Source organism: Eleutherodactylus coqui, chromosome 2 (assembly GCF_035609145.1).
Source record: "Eleutherodactylus coqui strain aEleCoq1 chromosome 2, aEleCoq1.hap1, whole genome shotgun sequence".
Classification (NCBI taxonomy): Eukaryota; Metazoa; Chordata; class Amphibia; order Anura; family Eleutherodactylidae; genus Eleutherodactylus; species Eleutherodactylus coqui.
Window position 1 is genome coordinate 142,873,176 of NC_089838.1, and position 23,131 is coordinate 142,896,306.

At 40.7% G+C, this 23,131-nt stretch overlaps 1 protein-coding gene across 2 annotated transcripts in view; it reads left to right on the forward strand.

Moving 5' to 3' along the window:
- SYT1 (synaptotagmin 1) overlaps positions 1-23,131 on the forward strand; it is a 565,005-nt gene that overhangs the window by 18,984 nt on the left and 522,890 nt on the right. For both annotated transcript variants that reach the window (XM_066591696.1, XM_066591697.1), the window contains exon 2: positions 17,590-17,652. The gene's annotated coding sequence lies outside the window, so the exon portion shown is untranslated. The remainder of the gene's footprint in view (positions 1-17,589; positions 17,653-23,131) is intronic.

Below are 23,131 nucleotides of genomic sequence, written 5' to 3' on the forward strand. Positions count from 1 at the left end.
TCTCCTCGCTATGTGCACACGGAGGTGAGGTAGATTCTCCTCGCTATGTGCACCAGGAGGTGAGGTAGATTCTCCTCGCTATGTGCACCAGGGGGTGAGGTAGATTCTCCTCGCTATGTGCACCAGGGGGTGAGGTAGATTCTCCTCGCTATGTGCACCAGGGGGTGAGGTAGATTCTCCTCGCTATGTGCACACGGAGGTGAGGTAGATTCTCCTCGCTATGTGCACACGGAGGTGAGGTAGATTCTCCTCGCTATGTGCACACGGAGGTGAGGTAGATTCTCCTCACTATGTGCACACGGAGGTGAGGTAGATTCTCCTCGCTATGTGCACACGGAGGTGAGGTTGTTTTATTTACTTACATAGCAGGCTCGGTCCAAGTCCCTCTCACTGCTCTCCGGAGCTCTGACACACCGAGCCATGGCATTAATGGGCCAATTCATAAATCTCACCTCCACAACACGATGGCTGTGATTTGCTTTTTCGACTGCTACTCAGCCAATTAATGCAGCGCTCGATGAACCAATCACAGCCATTGCATTGGTTCATCAAGCACTGTGCTGATTGGTTCTCGAGCGTTGCTCAGCCAATCAGAGCCATTGCTTTCTGTAGGTGGGATTTATGAATTCTGTAACCAGGAAGTAATCTTCTGTGGGTAAACAAGGACTGCAGTACACACTGCGGAGCTCCGGAGAGCAGCAGGAGGCCCTGGACCAAGCCTTTTTTTTTAATGTAATGCAGGTAGGGCTTATTTTTTAAGCCTCTCCAAAAAATCTGGGTAGGGCTTATTTTCAGGGTAGGTCTTTTTTTGGGGGAAACACGGTATCTCATGTATCGCGGTTTTTCATACTTAAAATTAAGTATTGAATTTGTAACACCTTTACTTTTCCTATTTACAACCTAAAGAATGGTTGGCCAGTCAGTCAGTCAGTGAGGGCTTTCGTCTTTAGATAGAGACATTAATGGGTAAGGATCCTATAATAAATAACTTGAATTTCTAGAAGATGCAAAAATACATCAGTTTGTGTCAGTTCATTTGGTTTCTATATTTTTAGCAGACCCTAAATCTTAGCATGATACAGGCATGTTTTTTCTTTCTCATAATATATCATTCTAATATCTCTGTGCTTTGCTTTGCTTTGCTAAAAGTTCTTTTACACTGAACAATTATCATTTGGATTTCTGTGATCCAGCAAGAATGTGAACGATTCGTTCAGTGTAAATGCATGCACCGACTGAACAGAAAATGAGAAGTCCTCCACTCCTTGTTCATCATTCAGTTTCTGCATGCAGGAAACTGAACAACATATTGTTTAGTGTAAACATGCAGTCATTCACTTATTAATGACTACCTGTTTACAGTAAAAGGAAGCTAATGGGTCGGAATGATCCCCAGCCTGCTCTACCTCCATTCAGTCAGTGATGCTCATTCTTGTGAAACAGCACAAGAAAGATTATCCCTGGGACAACCTGTCAGACATCTGTTATCAGACAGATCATCTTGTGTAAAAGCACCCTAAGACCTTGCTTGAAATTGCTTGATGTACAGGTGGGATTTTTCCCCATCTCATAATAATGTTGCACAGCAAAAAGCAGCATCATAAAAATATACGTGCATGCATCTCCAAGCCAATAGCAGTTCTTATGAGGAACATGTCTTTGACCCTGGCAAACTTGAGGTGAGTATCTCAGACGGATGTCATGATGTTTTTGAGAAGTTTCAGTACTTCCTTTTATCTTTGTGTAATATCTAGAGATGAGTGAGCACCAAAATGCTCGGGTGCGCTCTCATTAAAAAGTATCCACACCCTTCTGAACAGAGGCTTGCTGCAAGGGTGTGCTTTGGGAAACAGCTGGGGGATTCTTCGCTCTGGCCCTGCCTCTCCCCCTGGCCACTCCACTGCCTCTTCCAACCTGTCCTGCTGCTGCACTTGCCTCCCCCTCTGAAGCCCTGTCCTCAGTAGGCTTAGCAAACCAGGTGGGGTCTGCCACCTCATCGTCCAGCTGCTCTTCCTCCGAATCCTCTGTGCGCTCCTCCCTCGGACTTACTGCCCTTACTACTACCTCACTGACAGACAACTGTGTCTCATCATCCTCATCCACAAAAAGCTCTTGAGACAGTTGCTGGAAGTCCCCAGCCTCATCACCCGGACTCCAGGAACTTTCCAAAGGTTGGGTAACGGTCACGACAAACTCCTCAGGTGAGAGAGAAACCGTTTTTTCCCACTCATGGCAGGGACCTGAGAACAATTCCTGGGAGTCTGCCTGCTCAGAATATGTCATTTTCATGGAGTGAGGAGGCTGGGAGGAAGGAGGAGCAGCAGCCAAAGGATTCAGAGTTGCAGTCCCTAGGCCGGGAGTAGCGGACTGCATAGAAGACTGGGTGGTCCATACATTGCTGGACACGTTTTCTGCCATCCACGACAGGATCTGCTCACACTGCTCTGTTTTTAATAAAGGTCTACCACTCGGACCCGTAAATTGTGATATGAAGCTGGGGAGCCCAGAAACTTGCCTCTCTCCTAATCCCGCAGCAGCCAGCTGTGATTCACCACGCCCAGGAACTCGGCCTGTGCCCACACCCTCACTTGGACGCCCGTGTCTGCATCCTCAACCCTTACCCCTACTCCTCATCATGGCGGATTAAGAATAGAGCAGGGCCCAAATAAATTACCCCACTGTACAGCACTGGCAACTGTGGCTTAATTCACCGAAACAGAGACTTGTAGACAGCAGAGGCTCTATGCTGTGACTTGAAAAAATTAACCCGCTGTCTTGCGCTGATACCTAGGGGTAATTTACCCCTCACAGAGACTTGTAGATAATAGAGGCTGTATGGAGTGGGAGAAGACTCTAAAGCCAGTGGATAGTGCTGGTAACTGCGGCTATCTCAACCCCACTAAGGAAAGGGTATTGTGAGACGCTCTGCACAGCTTCACAGAGTTGAAATACTTTGCCGTAGCCCAGGAAGTATTACAGTACTGTTTAGCGGTGAGACCTCTGTCTAATGCACTGCAGACACAGAACTGAACTAGTTTGCAGTAGGCTAGGAAATGTTAGAGTGCAGTTTCATGGTGAGAGCTGGTTGTACGGCACTGCAGGCTGAGAACACTATTACTGAAAGGCTGGGAACAGGCCTAGATGCGTAATACAAAAATTGATGCACTACTGCTCCCAGCCAGCCACAACACTGTGAGATGTAGCCGTAAGAAGGATCGTTAGGGTTCTTCTACAGAGGATCAGGAGGACTGTAAAACTTTCTCTATACTCTGCCTTATGCACTGCACACACAGAACAGTATAGCTAAAATGGCCTGCACAGCCCTATATGCTTTAAAAAAAAAAGAATTGGTGCACTACTGCTCCCAGCCAGCCACAACAGTAATGCACACTATGAGGAGTAGCCCTTAGAAGGACCGTTAGGGTTCTTGACGACAGGATCCTACTCTACGAGCCGCGGGACCAGTTTAAGTACTTGGCGGTCACCTGATCGGCCCAGCCACTCACTACTGTGGGGGGGGGGAGAGGGCTGGCACATCACAGGCAGGGAGTGGTAATGCCTTCCCCGCCTGTCTATTGGCTAGAAAATGGCGCTAAACATGCGGGGAGGGAAATGCAATTGACTCGAGTACCGTGTGGTGTTCAACTCGAGTAACGAGCATCTCGAGTACCCTAATACTCGAACGAGCATCAAGCATGGCTGAGTGTGCTCACTCATCTCTAGTAATAACCTCTTTGCTATTATTCCATCATGTTGTTCCATGTGTAACACGATTTTGCACTTTCTTTCTACATTATATATGAACCTGATTAATGGTATTACTTAATTTTGTTAAATAGACACCAAACATGAGTCTGAAGGACTCACGAGCTATTTCACGAGTCACATGTTCTTCCCACCTTCACGCTTCGCTGTGGATGGCAGATTATATGTCACAGGGGTTTTGAGTAGATTCCACCACAATTGGACGAAATGTCGAACACCAATCAACAGAAAGTAGTAGTCGGAGCACAAGCGTGTGTGTTCAGGTTTTCCCTTTCTGCTAGTGTTTTAGCATGTCAAAAAGAAAACTAAGTGATGCAGAAATAACTTGATTACTTGAGGAAGTAGACAACTGTGACATACAGTTCAGCGATGACAAATTTGAACCCAAGCCAAATGATAGTGAAGATAATTACGTAACAGTTGCAAATGAAATCCCAGATGAGCAAAGTGCTGGCAATATTGATGACAATTTGGAAGGTAACAGCACTGCACCATTGGCTGCTGAAAATTCCTGCTAAGTAGGGAAAGATGGCTTTCCGTGGAGCAGAAATCCACCGGGACCATGCAAAGTGAGAAGTCACAATGTTATCAAGACCACAAACAAAAGTGGTAAAGCTGACACCTTTGAATATATTGGGGAGTCCAGTGGGTGCTTTTAATTTGTGCATCACGAGTGATAGTATTGAAAAGATTGTTTAGTACACCAAATTGGAAGCAGAGATGAAAAAAATTCATCTTCATTGTGCAAACATGCGATTCAGTAGAAATTTGAGCTTTGATTGGCCTGCTGATCGTGAACAGGTCACTTGAAATGTAATTTCTCAAATGGCCATATTCTGTGGAGCTAGAAATATGGTCCACCAATTTTCCATGCCATGATGAGTAAGGGAGGATTTGAAGACTTAATTAACTTTTTGAGATTTGATGACAAGTCGTCAAGAAGTGTTTGAAGTGCTACAGACAAATTTGTGCCTTTTAGTGAAATATGGGACTACATAAATTACAATCTTTAAAGGTACTACTGTCCAGTTGTGAATCTGACTACTGATGACCAATTGGTCCTATTCCAAAGTCACTGTTGCTTTCATCAGTACATGAGTTTAAAGCCATCTAAATATGGAATACAGATCCTCTGGCTGTGTGACTCTACTTCTACCCACTGAAAGGCTTGCCCTACTTGGGTAAAGAAGGTAATGTGAGGGAAACAATAATTGCATTTCAGGTGGTGAATGCATTGGCTATAGGGTACTTCAGCACCTATCGAAATATTATCATGGACAATTTTATTACATTAATGGAACTTGCTGACCATTTGCTGCAGAATGGCCTAATACTGATTAGCACAGTACGTCAAAACAAGATTTTCATACCAAAGAAATTTTTTTCTAGCAAATGCAGGGCAATAATAAATTCTCTTTTCGATTTTGCGAGAGACCACTCCTTAGTGTCCTATGAGAACAAAGCAGGAAAGAGTGCCGTGCTTCTCTCCACAATGCACCACACCTCTGATGGTATTGCAGAAGACTCTTGCAAATTAGAAATAATTCTTCCTTACAATAAAACAAAAGGAGGTGTTGATACTCTTGATCAGATGGCATACACCTACACTTCTAAAAGAAAACAAGGAGTTGGCCACTCACAGTATTCATGAACTGTACTGATATAGGCGGAGTCGCGTCATACGTATTCTTTTTGATGAAGAATCCTGACTGGAATGCAAATTAAAAGAAAGCCAGAAGACAAATCTTCCTTATTGATCTAGCTAAAGGTTTGGGTCAGGAAGATAACAGAAGGAGGTCAAAACAGGAGCTGCATAAAAACATCACTCAGTCTATAGAAAATGTTGTTTCTCCTCATGCCAGTGGAAGCTCACCTGTTTTTACGTCAAATACACCAAAGAAAAGAAGGCGCCAACTATGTGATCCCAAGAAAGAAACATATGCAGAAAACTGTGATAATTGTAAGAATAATGTGTGCAGTGAAAACTCTTCAGTTACAAGGAAATGCCAAAAATGTTTAAAGTAAATTAACAGTGCAGTGTTACTTGGCAACACTAGTTTCAAGAAAAGAGATCAAGTATAACTTATAATGTGTGTTACTAATATTCTCAAGCAGTTAATGGTAAAATAACGGAAAATAACAAATAGATAAGAAACGGGTCCTTTGAAACCACATTTGCTGTGAAACATGCAATACAATTAACTGTGCGTTGGGGGTCCACATGAGTCAAAAATAGAGATGAGTGAGCCTACTCGGTAAGGCAGTTACTCGAGCTAGCATCGCTTTTCTCGAGTAAATGCTTAGTGATCCGAGCAGGCTCGGGTGGGCTGCCGGGGGTGAGCGGGGGAAGCGGAGCAAGAGGAAGAGTGAGAGATCTCTCTCTTGCCCCCACTCCCATCACTAAGCAGTTACTCGAGAAGAGCGATGCTCAAAAATAGAGATGAGTGAGCCTACTCGGTAAGGCAGTTACTCGAGCTAGCATCGCTTTTCTCGAGTAAATGCTTAGTGATCCGAGCAGGCTCGGGTGGGCTGCCGGGGGTGAGCGGGGGTAGCGGAGCAAGAGGAAGAGTGAGAGATCTCTCTCTTGCCCCCACTCCCATCACTAAGCAGTTACTCGAGAAGAGCGATGCTCGCTTGAGTAACTGCCTTACTGCGTAGGCTCGCTCATCTCTAGTCAAGAGCCTTCCAGGGTTAAGTAAAGATAACCTAATGCCACCTTATCCCATAAAAAAGGAAAATGTACTTTTTGGTTTTACATGAAAACATAAATGGCATTTCTACGAAATAAGGCTGCAAAATCTGGTAGCGTTCCTGCATGTTTTTGTGCTCCCTTAACACTAGAACCGCTGTCATTTTTTATTGCACTGCTTTTCAACTGCTGAAGGAATCATAAATGACTCCCTTGGCAGTTCTACTATATTAAATAGTTGAACAAAACTTGTCTATTTCCTCACGGTCAGCCCATACAAAGCACTGTCTCTACTTTTATTATTCCAAGACATTCATGTTTTACAGATACCTTCCTAATCACTTGGCTATAGGTCTCCAAGGCACCTACTTGTTTTAAATGTGATTCTGTATCTAAGAGAAGCTATTCCTAAATATACTCACGAGAATTTGTTCTACGGTCGATGGTTTGTTTGCCACCAACAACTTCAAGAAATAGCACTTGTTAAAAGAAATTCAATCGTCAAAGTAAATCAACAAAGCTGTATTGTTATGTAAATAGTGTTGTGCGCCAAGATCAGGAAGTCCTGTTGGCTTTGCAGTCTCTTGTCACTTGCAAGTTACATCATTATAATGCAAGAGCCTTCTGAATCCATAACACAAACAGAATATGAGTAGAACAAACACTCATGTTATTTTGATAAACCCCAGTATTTGGGTTAAATAATGAGAACACTTGTAGTAACAGAGACGGATATTTGCTGCTTCAGAGGGAAAAGGATGAAAAATGAGCACCTACAGTGATGCGTGCGCTTATCACTACTTTTCATGGTTGTCGTTGTTCTAAAACTATTAGCACATACAAATCATGCCAGTCCTTAAAGGGAATATGTCAACAGAAAATTACCTTTAAACATAAAGGGGTTTTCTAGACAAATACTATTGATGACCTATAGGTCATCAATAGTTGATCAAGTGGGGGTCTACTGTTCAGGAACCCAGTCGATCAGCTGATCGCCCGCTGTCAGCACCACAACAAGATATGGAGCTGAAGCAATTAGCTCTAACTGTAGTGGCTGGCGCTGGTAATTGTAGATGCAGATCTCATTAAAATCAATAACTGTTACATCTGCCATAACCAATACACAGGTCAGAGACATCTGCTTCCATTCTGTACCCCAGTGTGCTTTGGCACTAACAGCAGGCGCCCAATCAGCTGATCGGCCAGGGTCCTGAGCTTGGCCCCTACCAATCAACTATTGTTGGGCCTATCATAAGCATAAGTCATAAATAGTATTTCACACACACAAAAAAACACTTTAAGATTTTTTTGTTGATTTTTTTTTAATTATTTTTAGTTTCCGTATCACTATCTATATCTTGAAACCTTGCTGTTTTTGCACAAACCTCACACCACCAACCTCTTCATAGGTTGGCTCTTCTTGATCTTACAAGATCACTTTTCTGTAGTTACCTCATTATCATTACAAGCAGGATTATAATGAAGGGTAACAACCATACATAGACAACACAGAATCCATTATTCGCAATAGGTGAGGGACACAGCTCACCTCCTCTTCATCCCTGCACAGTGACCTCTGCACATGTTACAGAGCATGCCTAGGACAGTGTCCCATAGAAATTAATGAATCCTCTCCAGAATACAGGTTCTTAGGTTTTACAGTAGCTACGTATCTGTGCAGCAGCATCACAAGGCAAGGTGACTGACCCATAGTCATGTACAGACAACAGGATAAACAATTCACAATCAGAAAATTAAAATGGGTAACAAAAAAAAGTATGTGATATATTCTCTTTAAGAATATTTAATAAGTCATTCAGCCAATGTCAACTAATTGAATTTGTTTTTTGTTAGCAAAAGAAATACAGAATAGGTGATACATTTCCTTTAAACGGAAAATAATACTTTGGGTCTTGAACAGCTTCCATTCATTTTCCTATTTTTATATATTACTAGAATATGATGGCTGATCATAGTTAGAAATGATGGAATCAATTTGCCAGTTTGAGATTTGCAGCAAATTTGGCTGTTATAAAACTTTTCATTCTCCAGGATTTAGAACATTGGACAGAGATTTTTCAAAACATACTCCTCTGCAATTACAATTCTTCATACCATAGGACTTTTTAATGTTCATAGTCTGGCTGCAGTGGTAAAGGGTTAAACATGGTCCTTGCTTAGGTAGCCAGGTAGAATCAGTGCCTTTTGTTTAGGTTCTTCATATTAGCAAAAATGCAATGGTGCATATTCAGGGCACCTCCTTTGTGAAGAGATCCCTAAGTAGTGTATGAGACATTGTTGATGGAAGAGGGGCCACCAAAGTGCTATTCAAAGTTGGGCTTTGGATGTACAGAAGATGCATTATGTAAAGCAAAAGTACAGGCATAGAACACATTTTTTGCTTTTATGATATTACAGAGAAAAGAACAGTATGTTCCCTAGCAATTCTACGCATGACCTAATATACAGAAAGATAAAGGGGCACAGGCATTATTATCCTGTCTCATCACTCACAGCGATTGGTTTGATCTCACACAAAGACCTCCATATGTTTAGATAACTTATTTACTGATCTCAAAATCTTATTCAGATGGTCTTTTTCATTAATGCTTTGCTTTATTGGTCATTCTTCTTCATCACTCTTATCTGACTAGTCATTTTATGTTCAGCCTAAATAAAGAAATGCTTCAAGTACTCTTGCTGAAGTAATGTTCAAATGAAAAACCATTACAGATCAAAATCAGAGATTCTAGGTAGACCTTACTAGTGTAAGGACAAAAACTATAATAAATGTCCTGAAAATGGTGACATGGAAATAAAATTCTAGATCTGATCATCCTATGCTGGATGTTGTGTATAGTTAATTATTTAACCATATTCTACATGTGGCACAGAGTGCTAACGCAGCAGAAATGCAGTCCTAAGCTCACAACATGAAGGTTGCAAGTTCAATCCCCGCATGGTTCAGGTAGCCGGCTCAAAGTTGACTCAGCCCTCCGTTCTTCTGAGGTCGGTAAAATGAGTACCCAGCTTGGCGGGAGGTAATGAATAAATTACTTGAAAGCGTTGCGGAATAAGTTTAATTTAACAAAATGTATTTTTATTATTTTAAAAGGGTTGTATAAGCCTAGAAACACACAGTGGCTTTCTTGACCATGGGTTATTGCAGCTGAGTCTCATTCAAGTAAGGCTAGGTGCACACTAGTAAGTTCCATAGATCTTTTTTTCTAAACATAGGTACACACTAGTATATTTTGGTACTGTGTACTCTCTATGCAAGTTCACGGTCAGCACACAGCCCCATTATAGCCTATGAGGCTATACACACGGACCAATGGGTATGTCCTATTCTAGTCCTTTCCATAGACGAGAACTATGATATGCCAATGCATGTCAATGTGTTATGTTCATGTATATCAGACAGCACACAAACTGGTGATCATGTGCTGCCCGATGCGAGTTGCGTCTGAGTCTATCAGGCACAATTCACAGTTATTACTAGTAAGTACCTGGCTCCCGGTTCATCCAGCCATATTCTATAACATCAGGATAAACCTGGTCTGCTCTTTCTTAGTGGCTTTCTTCTCTAGCCATAAATGTTTTTTTGGAAGAGGAAACTTTTCCCTTGTCACCCATATGCCATAATAGGGCCTATTGAAAAGTGTTGCCATGATGGAGAAATTTATGATATGAAATCGAAGAGGTACATTTTTCTACATCCATATTACGTGCATTCCGTCAATGAATTCTGATGTGCACCTGACAAAAAAAGCATATTTTCTTGATGTATTTTATGCTTTAGTTCAAGTACAATTCCATGCATAAAATCTAAGCAACTCAGCAATCTTAATTGGAACAGCCTGTGATGTTGGAGCTTCAGGCTGTGAAAACACAAGTTCCAAATTCAGACCGTGCATTTCATTTTTGTGCATAAAAATAAAAGGTGTTATGTTGTGAATATGCAAGCAATCAAACTCCCGGTTTACAAATCCTTCTTAAAAACATAGTACTACTAAGTTAATAGAAATGGATAGCTTAATGTAAGCTGGAAAGGATGTAGAGCGATACCCAATACCAGGTGGTAGAATAAATGATCCTTCAATGTGGTTTAATCAATACTCTATTTGACATTTTGCTAATGGAGGTGGAACGTGTTAGAATAAAATACATTTATATAGAAGGTTTGATTTCTAGCAATTTGGCTTTGTATCATTTCCTTTTGTCACACTTTGAAAGTTATTGTGTGTGATAGGAATTTCCGCTGTGGTCACGGATTGTATTGTAAATGTTTGTGGGTAAAGGCAAATGATCAGATCTTGGACAATAAATACACACTGTGTCTGCATACTATTCATATTTTATTTAATCCCTTAGTGACGGCCAATGCGCCTTTTTACTGACCTCACTAATAGGCTTTTAACCTGCACTTATATCTTTTTAAAGCAATGGTTTAGCTGACTATTGACAGCCAGGTCCTGCTCTGTCTGCCAGATGCAGAGAAACCTCAGATCCTGGCAGTTTAACCCTTACATGCCACAAGCAACTGTGGCATGTAAGCAGATGACGGTGGGAAGGGAATCCTTCTGTCACCTATCGGCACCTCACAGTGGGATTGCAATGTACAAATGTAAAAAAGAGGTAGGCCTTTACATCTAAAATATACTTTTATTTTCAGGAAAAAGACCTCATGAAAAACAAGTTGTCAAGGAGCTGGATGTGTTTCGGCTAGTCCTGCAGCCTATGTTGACACAGCTATTAAAAAAGGCTGCAGGACTAGCCGAAACACGTCCAGCTCCTTGGCAACTTGTCTTTCATGATGTCTTTTCCCTGAAAATAAAAGATTTTAGACGTAGAAGCCTACCTACCTCTTTTTTACATTTGCCTTGTTATCCGCTGAAGTTGATGTTTTTTTCTGGTTTGGGCTCCGTCTATTATCATCACCTGGCTGTGGGGTCCAGCTATAAAGGGTGGGCTCTATTTTTTTTTTTTTTTCTTACCGCATGATTGCAATATACCAATGGGTTCCCCTGGCAACTTGACGCCTGAGAAAAGCCTCCCTGCCTGCCATAAAACATTTTAACCAGTTTTTAAGCCAAAAAGACCTTGATTGGCCTAAACATTACCAATTTAACATACATTAACACTTTATGTTCAGCAGTGTATAACACAATCTACTAAAATAGGCTTGGTGCCTTGGCTTTTTTGAATATGATGAATTTATCCAGAGGAAAGGGCATAGATACCATAGATACAGCCATAGTGGCTGCTTTGGAGCCCTAAAAGACAGCCCTCCTTGCCCTGGTTAGTCCGAACCCTTGTGAGTGGGAGAACCTGTGTAGGACTACCCTGACCTGAAGAACTGCACTGTTAGCTAGCTAGTGGTGAATGATTGTCCTGAAAGCTATGGAAAGGGTGTGGAGGGGGAAAGCAAACACAAGGCCCTTCTATAATAGGCGATACGATTTGCTATGGAGCTTCTTCTCTTCTATTTCTGACACTCTGCAGATATGAATAATGTTTTTAAGATTGGTATTATAGTCCAACTGTTAGTCATGTCAGGCAGTGGCAATGTTATTGCTCACAGTAAGAGAAACCAAATAATGTTGTAGATATGAAACCTTTTAATGACTAATAAAAAGAAATCCAGCTCTTCAAGACTACTTAGGTCGCTTCAGCAGGCATGTTTTACAAAATAATTGAAGAAACACACATTACATATACACAAAACAGCAGAGACAAGGTCTGAGAAATTGACCTTCCAAAAAACAGAATAACAGAATGAATTTGGTGAATAAATCCTTAATTAGTCCACAGAGTGTGAACTCTTTATCTTTTTCTACCCTGATGTGGATTTAAAGACCTGGTGCCCTCTCTATGCCTTGACCAGATTTCTTACATGTTGCAACCTGTCATAAATCCTATGAATAGATTCGGTCATGTGTCCAAAGTATCAAAGATTTTTATAAATTTGTATTTTAATATGATGCCCCTCATATGCTCTGTATTGTGTCCTTGGCTAGAAAAATGTTCAGCCACAGGTAAATGAAAGTTTTTGTCTTTAATTGTGCGATGATGAGCCCCCAACCTTGCTTTCAAGAGACTCTGTCACCATCTTTTTGCACCCCTCTCTGAGGGCAGCATAAGGTAGTGGCATGCAGGCTGCTTACATTGATGTGTTTGCTGTCTGGATCTGTAGAGTAGTTTGGGAGAAAGTTAGGCCTCGTGTCCACGGCAAAATAACATTTAAAATCCGCAGCGTTTCTCCCGCACGCGTGATCCGCGCCCGATAGGGATGCATTGGACACCCGCAGGTAGTTGAATACCTGCGGATGTCATTTTCCCCTGAGGCGCGGATTGCGTGTGTGGGAAAACACCCGCAGCATGCTCTATTTTAGTGCAGGTCTCCCACTATGAAGTAGTCCTGGATATTCAAGAACTGCATGCCAATCCAACCTACTCTACCCTCCAGACACTGTTTAACTGCTGTCTGCCTATTACTGTGCATAGTGAGAGAGCTGCCAGTCAGTGCTTGCAGGGTGGGGTGGGTGTGACAAGCCTGCAGCTCATGAATATCAAGGACTAGTACTTTGTGTTGCTACTACCATGTTTCCCCCAAAATAAGCCCTACCCATATTTTTGGGGGTGGGGGCTTGAAATATAAGCCCTCCCCTAAAAATAAGTCCTAGCTAAACTACATGAAAAAAAACAGCAATACTCACTTAGCCAGCAGCGTCTGAGTACCTCACACTGGTCTCCGGTGCTGCAGCAGGCTGCCGTGTTCTCACTGTTCACACAGCACTCTCTTTCTGGTGACAGGGCTTTGAATACCCCGCCTCCAGCAAGCAATTGCTGTGATTGGCTCACGAGCGTCATGGCTCAGCAAATTGGAGCCTGCGCTTGATCATTCACAGCCATTCAGTGAATGACATCAGTGAATGGCTGTGATTGGTTCATCGAGTGCCAGCTCTGATTGGCTGAGCAACAGCACTTGTGAAGCAATCACAGCACTTGCTTGCTGAAGGTGGAGTATTCAAAGCCCCGACACTAGGAAAAGAGTGCTGTGTCAACGCTGAGGATAACACTGCAGGCTGGCGCAGCGCCGGAAACCAGCGCGGGGAAAACACAGTACTAATGAAATGTACGTTTTTCCAAAACTCCTGCACAGATCCATACAGCAGACATATAATGGCAATCAGTGCGAAAATTTGGTGATAGATTCCCTTTAGGTTTTTGTTCTGTTTCCAACATAAGGAGCGCCAATAAGACATTTAGTGCATAGGATCAGGTACACAACATTAAATTTAGAGCATGCTAATATCCTAGGAATCATATAGTCCTGCTCTGTCTTGGTGACCTGTATCTTGTCTGTGGTTGTTGTACGTGAGCAGATTTGCAGCCCTTTACATTGCAGGAATAAGTTCCTTTTTGTGTGTCAGTGGGCAATTAATTATTGATCATAAAGTTTCAGGTTTGGAGGTTGTCTATAACATGGCAGAGGAGGGTCTGGGAATATTGCTTTCAAGTAGTCATCCTTGTGTAGGCTGTGATGCAGTTTTCCTTAGTACCTCTAGCTGTGGATTGTAGGTTACAGAGGTTTGCAATTTTCTTTCTTTTCTCTGTTTTGGAAAAGTTGACAAAAACCTAAAGCTAAGGTGAAATCTCATCGCAATTAAAGACAAAAAGACTATTCTTTACCTGTGGCTGAACATTTTTCTAGGCAAGGGCACAACATAGAACATATAAGGGTTGTTATACTAAAACGTAGTTTCAAATCCCACAGAGACAGGAGGGAGTGGGAATACTAATTTATAAAAATATTTGATACTTTGAACACAGAACTGAATCCATCCCAAGGATTTCTGGCAGGTTACAACGCCTGAGAAATCTTGCCCAGAGATAGCAGGGGCACAAGATATCTGAACCCACTTTGATATATCCATGGACTACTTAAGGATTCACTCTCCAAGCTCATCCGTTATACAGTTTTTTTGGAATGCCAATTACTCATGCCATCCCTTTGCTGTATTGTCTTTCATGTATGTATATGTATGTTTCATTCAGATATCTTCTTAAAACATGTTTGCTGAAGGGAAATAAATTGTCTCGAAAACTTGCTGTAAAATTATTTATTTTTGTGAACCATTAAAATGTATCATATTTACACGATTATGTTGTTTTATTTTTTAGTTTCTCTAAGGGCTCATGTCCACTAGGAAATTCGGGCCCACGCGGATTCTCCATGCAGAATCCAGCAGTGGGACCCTCTTTTCCCACGGACATGAGGCCTAAAAATAGAATTTTCTTACCTGTCCAGACGCTGCGGGTTCCTGTCCATCGCGGACGGATTTTCTTTCTCTGTGCCTGGCGGATGCGCTCGGCATGCCGGCAGCGTAGAGATAGAAATTCAGCTGTGGGTGTACCGCGGCACCGGACGGCTTCCATAGGCTTCTATGGAAACCTGCGGGAGCTGTCCACGCGGGAGACCCGCAGAAAATGGGGCATGCTGCGTTTTCTCTCACGTGCAGGAGAAAATGCAAATCCATTAAAATGCCATCCGCGGGTGCAAATTACAATTTAATTGCCTGCGGATGGCTAATGGATCCCTATGGGCAAAAATTGAATGCGGAATCCGCAATTCAATTTTGCCAGTGGACATGAGGCCTTACTGAGAGAAATAACATTATGTTCTACTGAGTAAAACTATACCAAACTACTTGCTTTTTAGGCAATGGCAATGTACCATACACCATTTTGAGCAGTTTACAATCTATTCACCACAAATATAACTACTTATACCTTTCGGTACAGGGACATTATTCAGAGCAATCTACAACACATTTAGATTAAATGTATTTCATGCCATAAACTTCAAGTCCTGTAATACAAAAATGATCATTACTGTTTTACTGATCATTATGCAGAGGTCAAGATATTACGGCATTTCTTTTGCTTTACATATTACACATTATTAACATGGGCAGCGTTGTGGCTCAGTGATTAGCACGTATGCCATGGAGTTGTGGGATCCTGGGTTTAAATCTGACCAAGGACAACATCTGCATTAGGTTTGTATTTTCTCCTTGTCTACATGAGTTTCTTCCAGGCACTCTGGTTTCTTCCCCCACTCCAAAAACATACTAATAGCCAGATATGGATTGTGAGCCCCCATGGGGACAGGGCCCAGTGTGAATGATGGCAATCTATGTAGAGCACTGTAGAATCAAATAAATACAAATAAAATACTTTTCTAATTACAAATACAGTCAGGCTTAACATAAATGGTTGTTCCTGTCTTTCATTCTCTAAGGTTATGTGAAAAATCATTTGACCTATCCCTGATGCTCCCTTGCATTGCATATTAACACATTGATTTCTGTTCTTTAAAACAAAAACTATTACAATGGCTACTCACACATATGACATCTTGAACTGATTTACTGGTTGCACCATCTTCAGCAACCTTTCTTCAAATAGATATCTCTCCACTTATTTAGGCTACTTGCATTTGTATTGTGGATCCTTGCCTTGGCTGCATATACGAGCTTTTGTCATTAAGAATTTTCTAATATGTTGAAGAATTTAGGGTCCTTTAGTAATAAAGCATTAAACCATCCATAATGTCACATTTCCACCATTAAATGTGTCTGTTGGTATGATATTTATAAAATGTTATCTAATTTACCTATAAAACATTATCCCAAATGTTTGAAGATCATCCTGTATTATTGCATATATGGTAAAGTAAAGATAAAGTCCCCTACTGCAAGCACCGAGCCATTACTGACTCCTAGGGTGACATCACATCGTGACGTCTTCTTGGCAGATTATTTTTACCGGAGTGGTTTGCCATTGCCTTCCCAAGTCATTTCCCACCCCCACCCCCACCAGCACTGGCATAACTATAGGGGATGCAGTTGCACCCAGGCCCAGGAGCCTTGGGGGGCATAAGGCCTCGCTTCTCCATACAGGGAGCCTAGTACTATGAATAAAACATTATAGTTGGGGGCCTCATTACAGGTTTTGCATTGGGGCCTAGGAGCTTCAAGTTACACCTCTGCCCCCAGCAAACTGGGTACTCTTTTTTTACTGACCTTGGAAGGATGGGGGGGGGGGGGGAGTCAACCTTGAGCCGGCTATGAAGCAAGCATAAACATTAAACTTTAATAGCAGCAGTTCCCATTTTGTTACTCACAAATTCCTGCCCAGTCTGTTACTGCAAACTCATATAGGTCTTTAGTAGTTTTTCTGGTATGCTTTCTGAATAAATTGTCATTGTGACCTTGGATTAATTTTGGCAGGATAGCTCTAGCAAGCTAAATATGCCAGAATTCTGGCTTAACCTTCATTAAAAAAAGAAAAAAAATGGTATACATGCCTTGCACCATATTTATAGTGCTTTAGACACTTTTGTGGGCTCCCTTTACATGGGAGCATAACTTTTTGGAAAATGGGTGTCCTAATATGTGACAATGTACACCAACATTTTGACTCAAAGTATTAGTGTGACTAAGCTAACCAATAGGTGGTGTAAAGCTAGGCAAAACTGTCTAAAATTAACTAATTTTATCATCCAGCATTAGCCACTGAGATAAATTTGGCACATTTTCAGACTGTCAAGCCTACATTTTCATTTAAGGGGTTGTCCTGAGATAAAAGTTTTTTTTTAGAAAGGGGTCCCACAGTATGCACACATAATAAAGACCTCATAGAGCTCCTAGTCAGCTCCCTGCTTGTATCCAGCTGATAGCTCTGGTCTCCAATGTGTTTGTTTACAGACTGAATGCAGCCTGCAAAGTCCCATAAACCTGCTGCTGCAACCAATGACAGATCTCCGTGACAATCACTGAGTGCTGTCATTGGCTGCAGCAGCTTGTTTGGAGACAGGGCAGGCAAAAAGATAATAGCAACAATGGAAACTGGAGCTGATGGTCAGGGATGAGCGGGGAGAGGTGAGTATGAGCTCTATGAATTCTTTATTATGTGTACACACTGGCTGACCACTTTCTACATTTTTTATCTTTATTTCTTTAACTATTACATTTAACAAACATCGCCCAATGTCTGTCTGTTTGCTTTGTAATCTTTTACAGACTGTTACAGTACATTACACTAACTCTTATTCTCATCTCTTCTAGAATATCCTCTGATGGTGGCATATTATTTCTGTAAGAATTTGTGAAGACTTCATCACTCTCACGGTATGTTTCATGACTAGCCCCTCTTAATTCTATCCAACCATTCCTTAATTACATTTGCTTAGTTGATTCTTTGAGTAACTTCAGGAACAATTTATTTTTTACATACATACTGTGTAACTTTGCTCATTACATACAGGGGGTGGGCAAAAATATGAAAACACTGTACAAAATGCATGCCTTAAATTATATGGGATTATAAATCATGTTTCAATAAGACATGTAGAGACTGCTTTTTAAGTGGAGGTATTATGACTCAGATGCTGCCAGGCAGAAGCGAACATCTGCCCGAGCAACAAGGTTTAATTGGTCAGGGGTTTGATCCCCTCAGCTGCTGTTACCAGCTGGCTCCCAAAACCACCCAGAGCAGGGCAAGAGGCGAAGTAAACATAAATTTGGTGGGAAAGCTCTCATCCTAGCAGGGGTCAAAATGGCAGTGCAGTATTAATGACTTAAACCCCATGTATTTTGTATGGTGTTTCCATATTTTTGTCTACCTCTGTAAGTGCAGTAATAATTTAGAAACTCTACAATGTGTTAGCTCAAGCTGTTTTGATTTCAAATTTGGTATACATATGTTCTGGTAATATGATTCATTTTCAATTGGTCCCATTTGCTTCATTTCCATTCTGAAGAAGAGAATACTTTATCCTATAATTCTCCACTATAGGGATTACTCATTTCACTATGTTCATGTGTCTTATCAGTTTTGTACAGACTCACTGAATCTTGGTTTTGCCATTCTCTTGATTAAAGAAAATTTCTGGCTCTACATAATGCTAAGTTAAGATAAGAGTTTAAAAACCTACTGGGATTTCTTCTCTTTATAAACATTTGTAATACAAACTTTCTGAATAGGTGCTTTAACATAATTATCAAGGTTCATATAATATAAGATCAAATGAAGGAAGACGGGTGACCTATTATTTCTAACAGTGTTGCCTACCAATTTATTAGCAGCCAAGTTCTCAGGTGCACATGTCAGGTCTCATAGCCACAAATGCACAGTCACATTATTACTCCTTAAAAAATAGACTGGGTGCATACTGAGCCCACCAAATGATACTTTTACACTAGCTGACTGCCAAGACATAAACTTACTTCAGACAGCCCTTTCTCTGGTATTTTCTGTTTAAAGGAGCCAGGAAAGTTGCATGTGATTTTTTTTTTTTTTTTTCTGAGATCTGCATTTTTTTACAGGCAGTTTATTTGGGTTTTTTTTTTTAGTCACATAGACATTTTTTCTATAAAGATATCTATGGGAAAACGCCTTGCTAATTGATGGACCCAAGAAACCATAACAAAAGCGAGAAAATAAACTCCACTTAAAATTGCAGTCTTTCCATATTTTACCTATAGCTAACATCTGCAGGCCGCAGAGGGTCTTTTTTTTGCCATTGAAAGGAGATGGGCTGTGCTGGCTTTTCCCTGCTGGCAGCATGGAGAGTGACATCTCTCTCTATACACAAAAGGGGAGAAAGCTGTCAGAGCCCGGTAACAGCACCCCCTTAAGAAATTATGTGTGTCTTTGGCCAATCTCTGTACCAGGAAGGCAAATCTATGCCAGCTATGAACCTTTGGCATAAGTTAATGTTAATGTGCCACAAGAGACCACACCCATCTGCTAAGCCCCTTCCACTTTTTATAAAAGTAGTGAGTGCAGTGCAAAAATGAAAAAGTTACTTTTTATTGTACAAATGCAGCTTGTGGTGAAATTTGTGAATTCTTTCACTAGAATTGACCTAATATCCCAATTGACTTCTTTCACTAGAATGGACCACATCTCTGACCTAATATCCCAATGCATCCATACATGCATTCTCCAGTCCTTGCAAGGCCTGATTCTTTATTCTCCTTTTGTCAGCTCCTCACATTACTCTCTGCGATATTTTTCTTGTGCATATTCGATACTCTGGGACTCACTATGCTTAGACTCTCCACTACCTTTAAAACCAACCTTAAAACGAATCTCTTCAGAAAAGCCTACAACTTACAGTAACCCTACTACACTGCCACATGAGCAGCTTCTATCCTTACATACTGTCTCCTTCCTCTTGCTCTCATAGATTGCAGGCCCCTCTCGCTCTGTACTAGTTTGCAGTTGATTTAGTCATGTTTATTGTTGCTTTTTTTCTTTGTTGGGTATTGTACATTTTTTAGTATGTACAGCACCCTGGAATTAATGGTGCTTGAAATATAAATAATAATATAGTCTTTTAATATAAAGGCATAATAATTATGTCTATTATGTGTATGGAAAGCATGATTGAATCAATGAGTCATATCCCATCTATACCTTACCATTTTATACATTTTCTGCAACAGCTTCATATACAATACCATCAAATCAGTTTTGATCCTTGTTACAGAAAATACTCTGTTGCGCCCCCATTTAACATTATGAGAATGATAGGATAGTAATTTTGGTGCTATACCTAGCGGGTGCTAGGACGTCTTCCAGTATTATCATGTGCAATAGACTGGTAGCCTATTTCCACTTTAAAAAAATGACATGCCGCTTCTTTCTTGCAACGTGTGGATTCCTATTCAAATGAATAGAATAAAGATGTGATGCGGAATTGATCTGGGCAGAATCGGTGCAGATTCCAGAACAGATCTGCATCAATTTACAGTTTTCAAGGGGTTAAATGGGTTGTCTAGTTGTTTAGAAAAACATGGCTGCTTACTTCCAATCACAGCGCCACCCTTGTCCGTGGATTATGTCTGGAATTGCAGCTCAGCTCCCATTTACTTCAATGGAGCTGAGCTGCATTAACACACAAGCCTATGTACAAGGGTGGCTCCATGTTTGGAAGAAAGCAGCCATGTTTTTCTCACCCTGTAAAACCCCTTTAAATGCTTAGCACCAATGAGAGAGTAAACTAAGCAAATATCTTAGTTTATATTCAACTCACTTCTTCCATATATGCAAAGTAAATCAAAAGTTTGTTACTACAGTATAAAGTTTTAATTTTTTGATGCAATTTATTGTTTTTTCATATCTTCATTACATCATTACTTTATTTACTTTGTATTTAAAACATGATGGTTGATACAGATAATAATATGCAATGTTGAGAACGTAAGGGCAAACTGAATGTATCATTTATTAAGGTTGATATGATCGCTCTAATTCTTCTTTTTGATAATTACTTTTTCATATAGTTTATGTTTAAATGATGGCATTTATTTCTTAGATTGATTTACTTACAGTGAAGCTTATTAATACAAATAACATTTTGTATGGCTGCAAAGGAGTAATTGATCCCCAAAGGTGTTCAAAGATTATTTGGGCAGAAAGGTGAATGTACACAGGTGTGTTTATTATATTAGTCATGTTCTAAACCAATAAAACACTACATATGAATGACTTATTGAAGAGTATTTCACCTGGAAATACGAAAATGAATTCTAGGTAGATGTTTTACCATTAGTTGCCATTCTAAGGAGAAAAAAACAAAGTACGCTTTTCATTTTGACTCCATTTAATTTTGAAAAAAATAGAAAAAGATGTCCCTCTATAAACCCTTATCCTAATATTGGAGACCTTTTGTAAAGCATAACACTTTAATATCTACATACATATACATGCTGAACCACCGTTCTTGCTGCACAAACTATATAATTAAAATTATACTGATTGTGGCTGTCACAAAAGCAATGTTCTATACAAAAATTGAATGAGTTTTTACTATAGCAAATGATGAATACAATAGGGATTTTTGAAGCTTTTTTCAGCCAGCAAATCAACATGTTCTGTTCAGTTACACCTAAATCAGCAGCTACATACAAAATTGGACATAATGGCGCCTTTTGCATTATGTAAATCATAATTTCAGGTTGCAGACTTGTTCTTATGCGATAGTCTCATTTAATTTCACACTTAAACATATGCTCATCCCATTTTTTAGTGAACTGGAGCTAATGATAAAAAGCATATGAAATTTCAAAATGAAAGAGAATCTGCCATGCAGGGAAATTCTTCCTTATAATCAACTAGTTGTAAAAAAATCTAAAGGTACAAATTTCCAGCTCAGTGTCTATAAGTTTGAGTAGTCGGAGATCTGTTGTAAAACAGAGGAATGTATATACATATATTACAGTTGTAGCAAGCATCAACATAACTGGTACATTGTGAAAACTCGATTTACAACATTGTAATATCATTAGAGATGAGCGAACATGCTTGTCCGAGCTTGATGCTCTTTCGAGTAGTAGCATACTAGATGGTGCTCGTTACTCGAGCAAGCACCACGCCGTGTTCGAGAAAAGTTTATGGCCCCTCCCTGCATTACCACTTCCTGCTGTGATGTGCCAGCGTGCGCACGTCTACAGCAGTATCAGAGAGCGAGAGAGAGAGATAGACAAATACAAAAGTGAGAAAGAGAGGGGAAAAAAAAAAAGTTCGGCACCCGGCGGGTCCATTGCAAAAATGCCCGGGTCTCCCATTGACTTCAATGGGGTTCGTTACTCGAATAGGGCTCTCGAATATTACAAAAAGCTCGACTCGAGCAACGAGCACCCGAGCATTTTGGTGCTCGCTCATCATAAATATCATACATTGTATTGAAGTGATCATAAAATGTTCCATGTCAAGTTAATGTTTTCTACATCTATATATTTTATTACCTTGCTGTAGGTTCTGTCTCGCCTCATTTTTTTTTGGAACAGCTATCTCAAGCACAAAACTAGTAGGAAAAGTAATGTACATCAGTTATCCAGTAATAATCTCCATTGTATCTTTGTTAATGTATGAGCAAAGATAACTCCCAGCTATTTAATAGAGGTCACTGTGGAAAAATAAGATTTGTTTATACAAGGAAACATTTGCTTTTACTTTGGTGCAAGATAGGTATATTTTCATATTTGATTGAGAAGTATGAAAACAAGAATCCACAGGGAATTAATCATGAGTTCATTTCACGATTTAAAATTATGTTTACCTCGTTTCCAGAACTGCAAAGATGTAAAAAAAATAAACTGTGACATAAGTAAAGGCTCCTACTTTCAACATTAGTCTATTTGCGGATGGCGCATTACTGAGTTAACTCTTAGAGCGCATTATGTCTGTAAAATAATAAACAGTAGAGATGAGCGAACGTACTCGGATAAGCACTACTCGTCCGAGTAATGTGCCTTATCCGAGTACCGCTGTACTCGTGCTAAAGATTCGGGACGCGCTGCGGAGCGGGGAGCTGCAGGGGAGAGCGGGGAGGAACGGAGGGGAGATCTTTCTCTCCTTCTCTCTCGCCCGCTCTCCCCTGCTCCCCGCTGCGACTCACCTGTCAGCAGCGGCGCTCCCCGAATCTTTCAGGACGAGCGGGGAGATACTCGGATAAAGCACATTACTCGGACGAGTAGTGCTTTACCGAGTACGTTCGCTCATCTCTAATAAACAGGTCTTTTGTGTGAATAATCTCTAATTTATCCCGTGTAGTTTTTGCCTCTCGAGAAGTCCTCTGTTAGCGAGAAAGTACTGTCA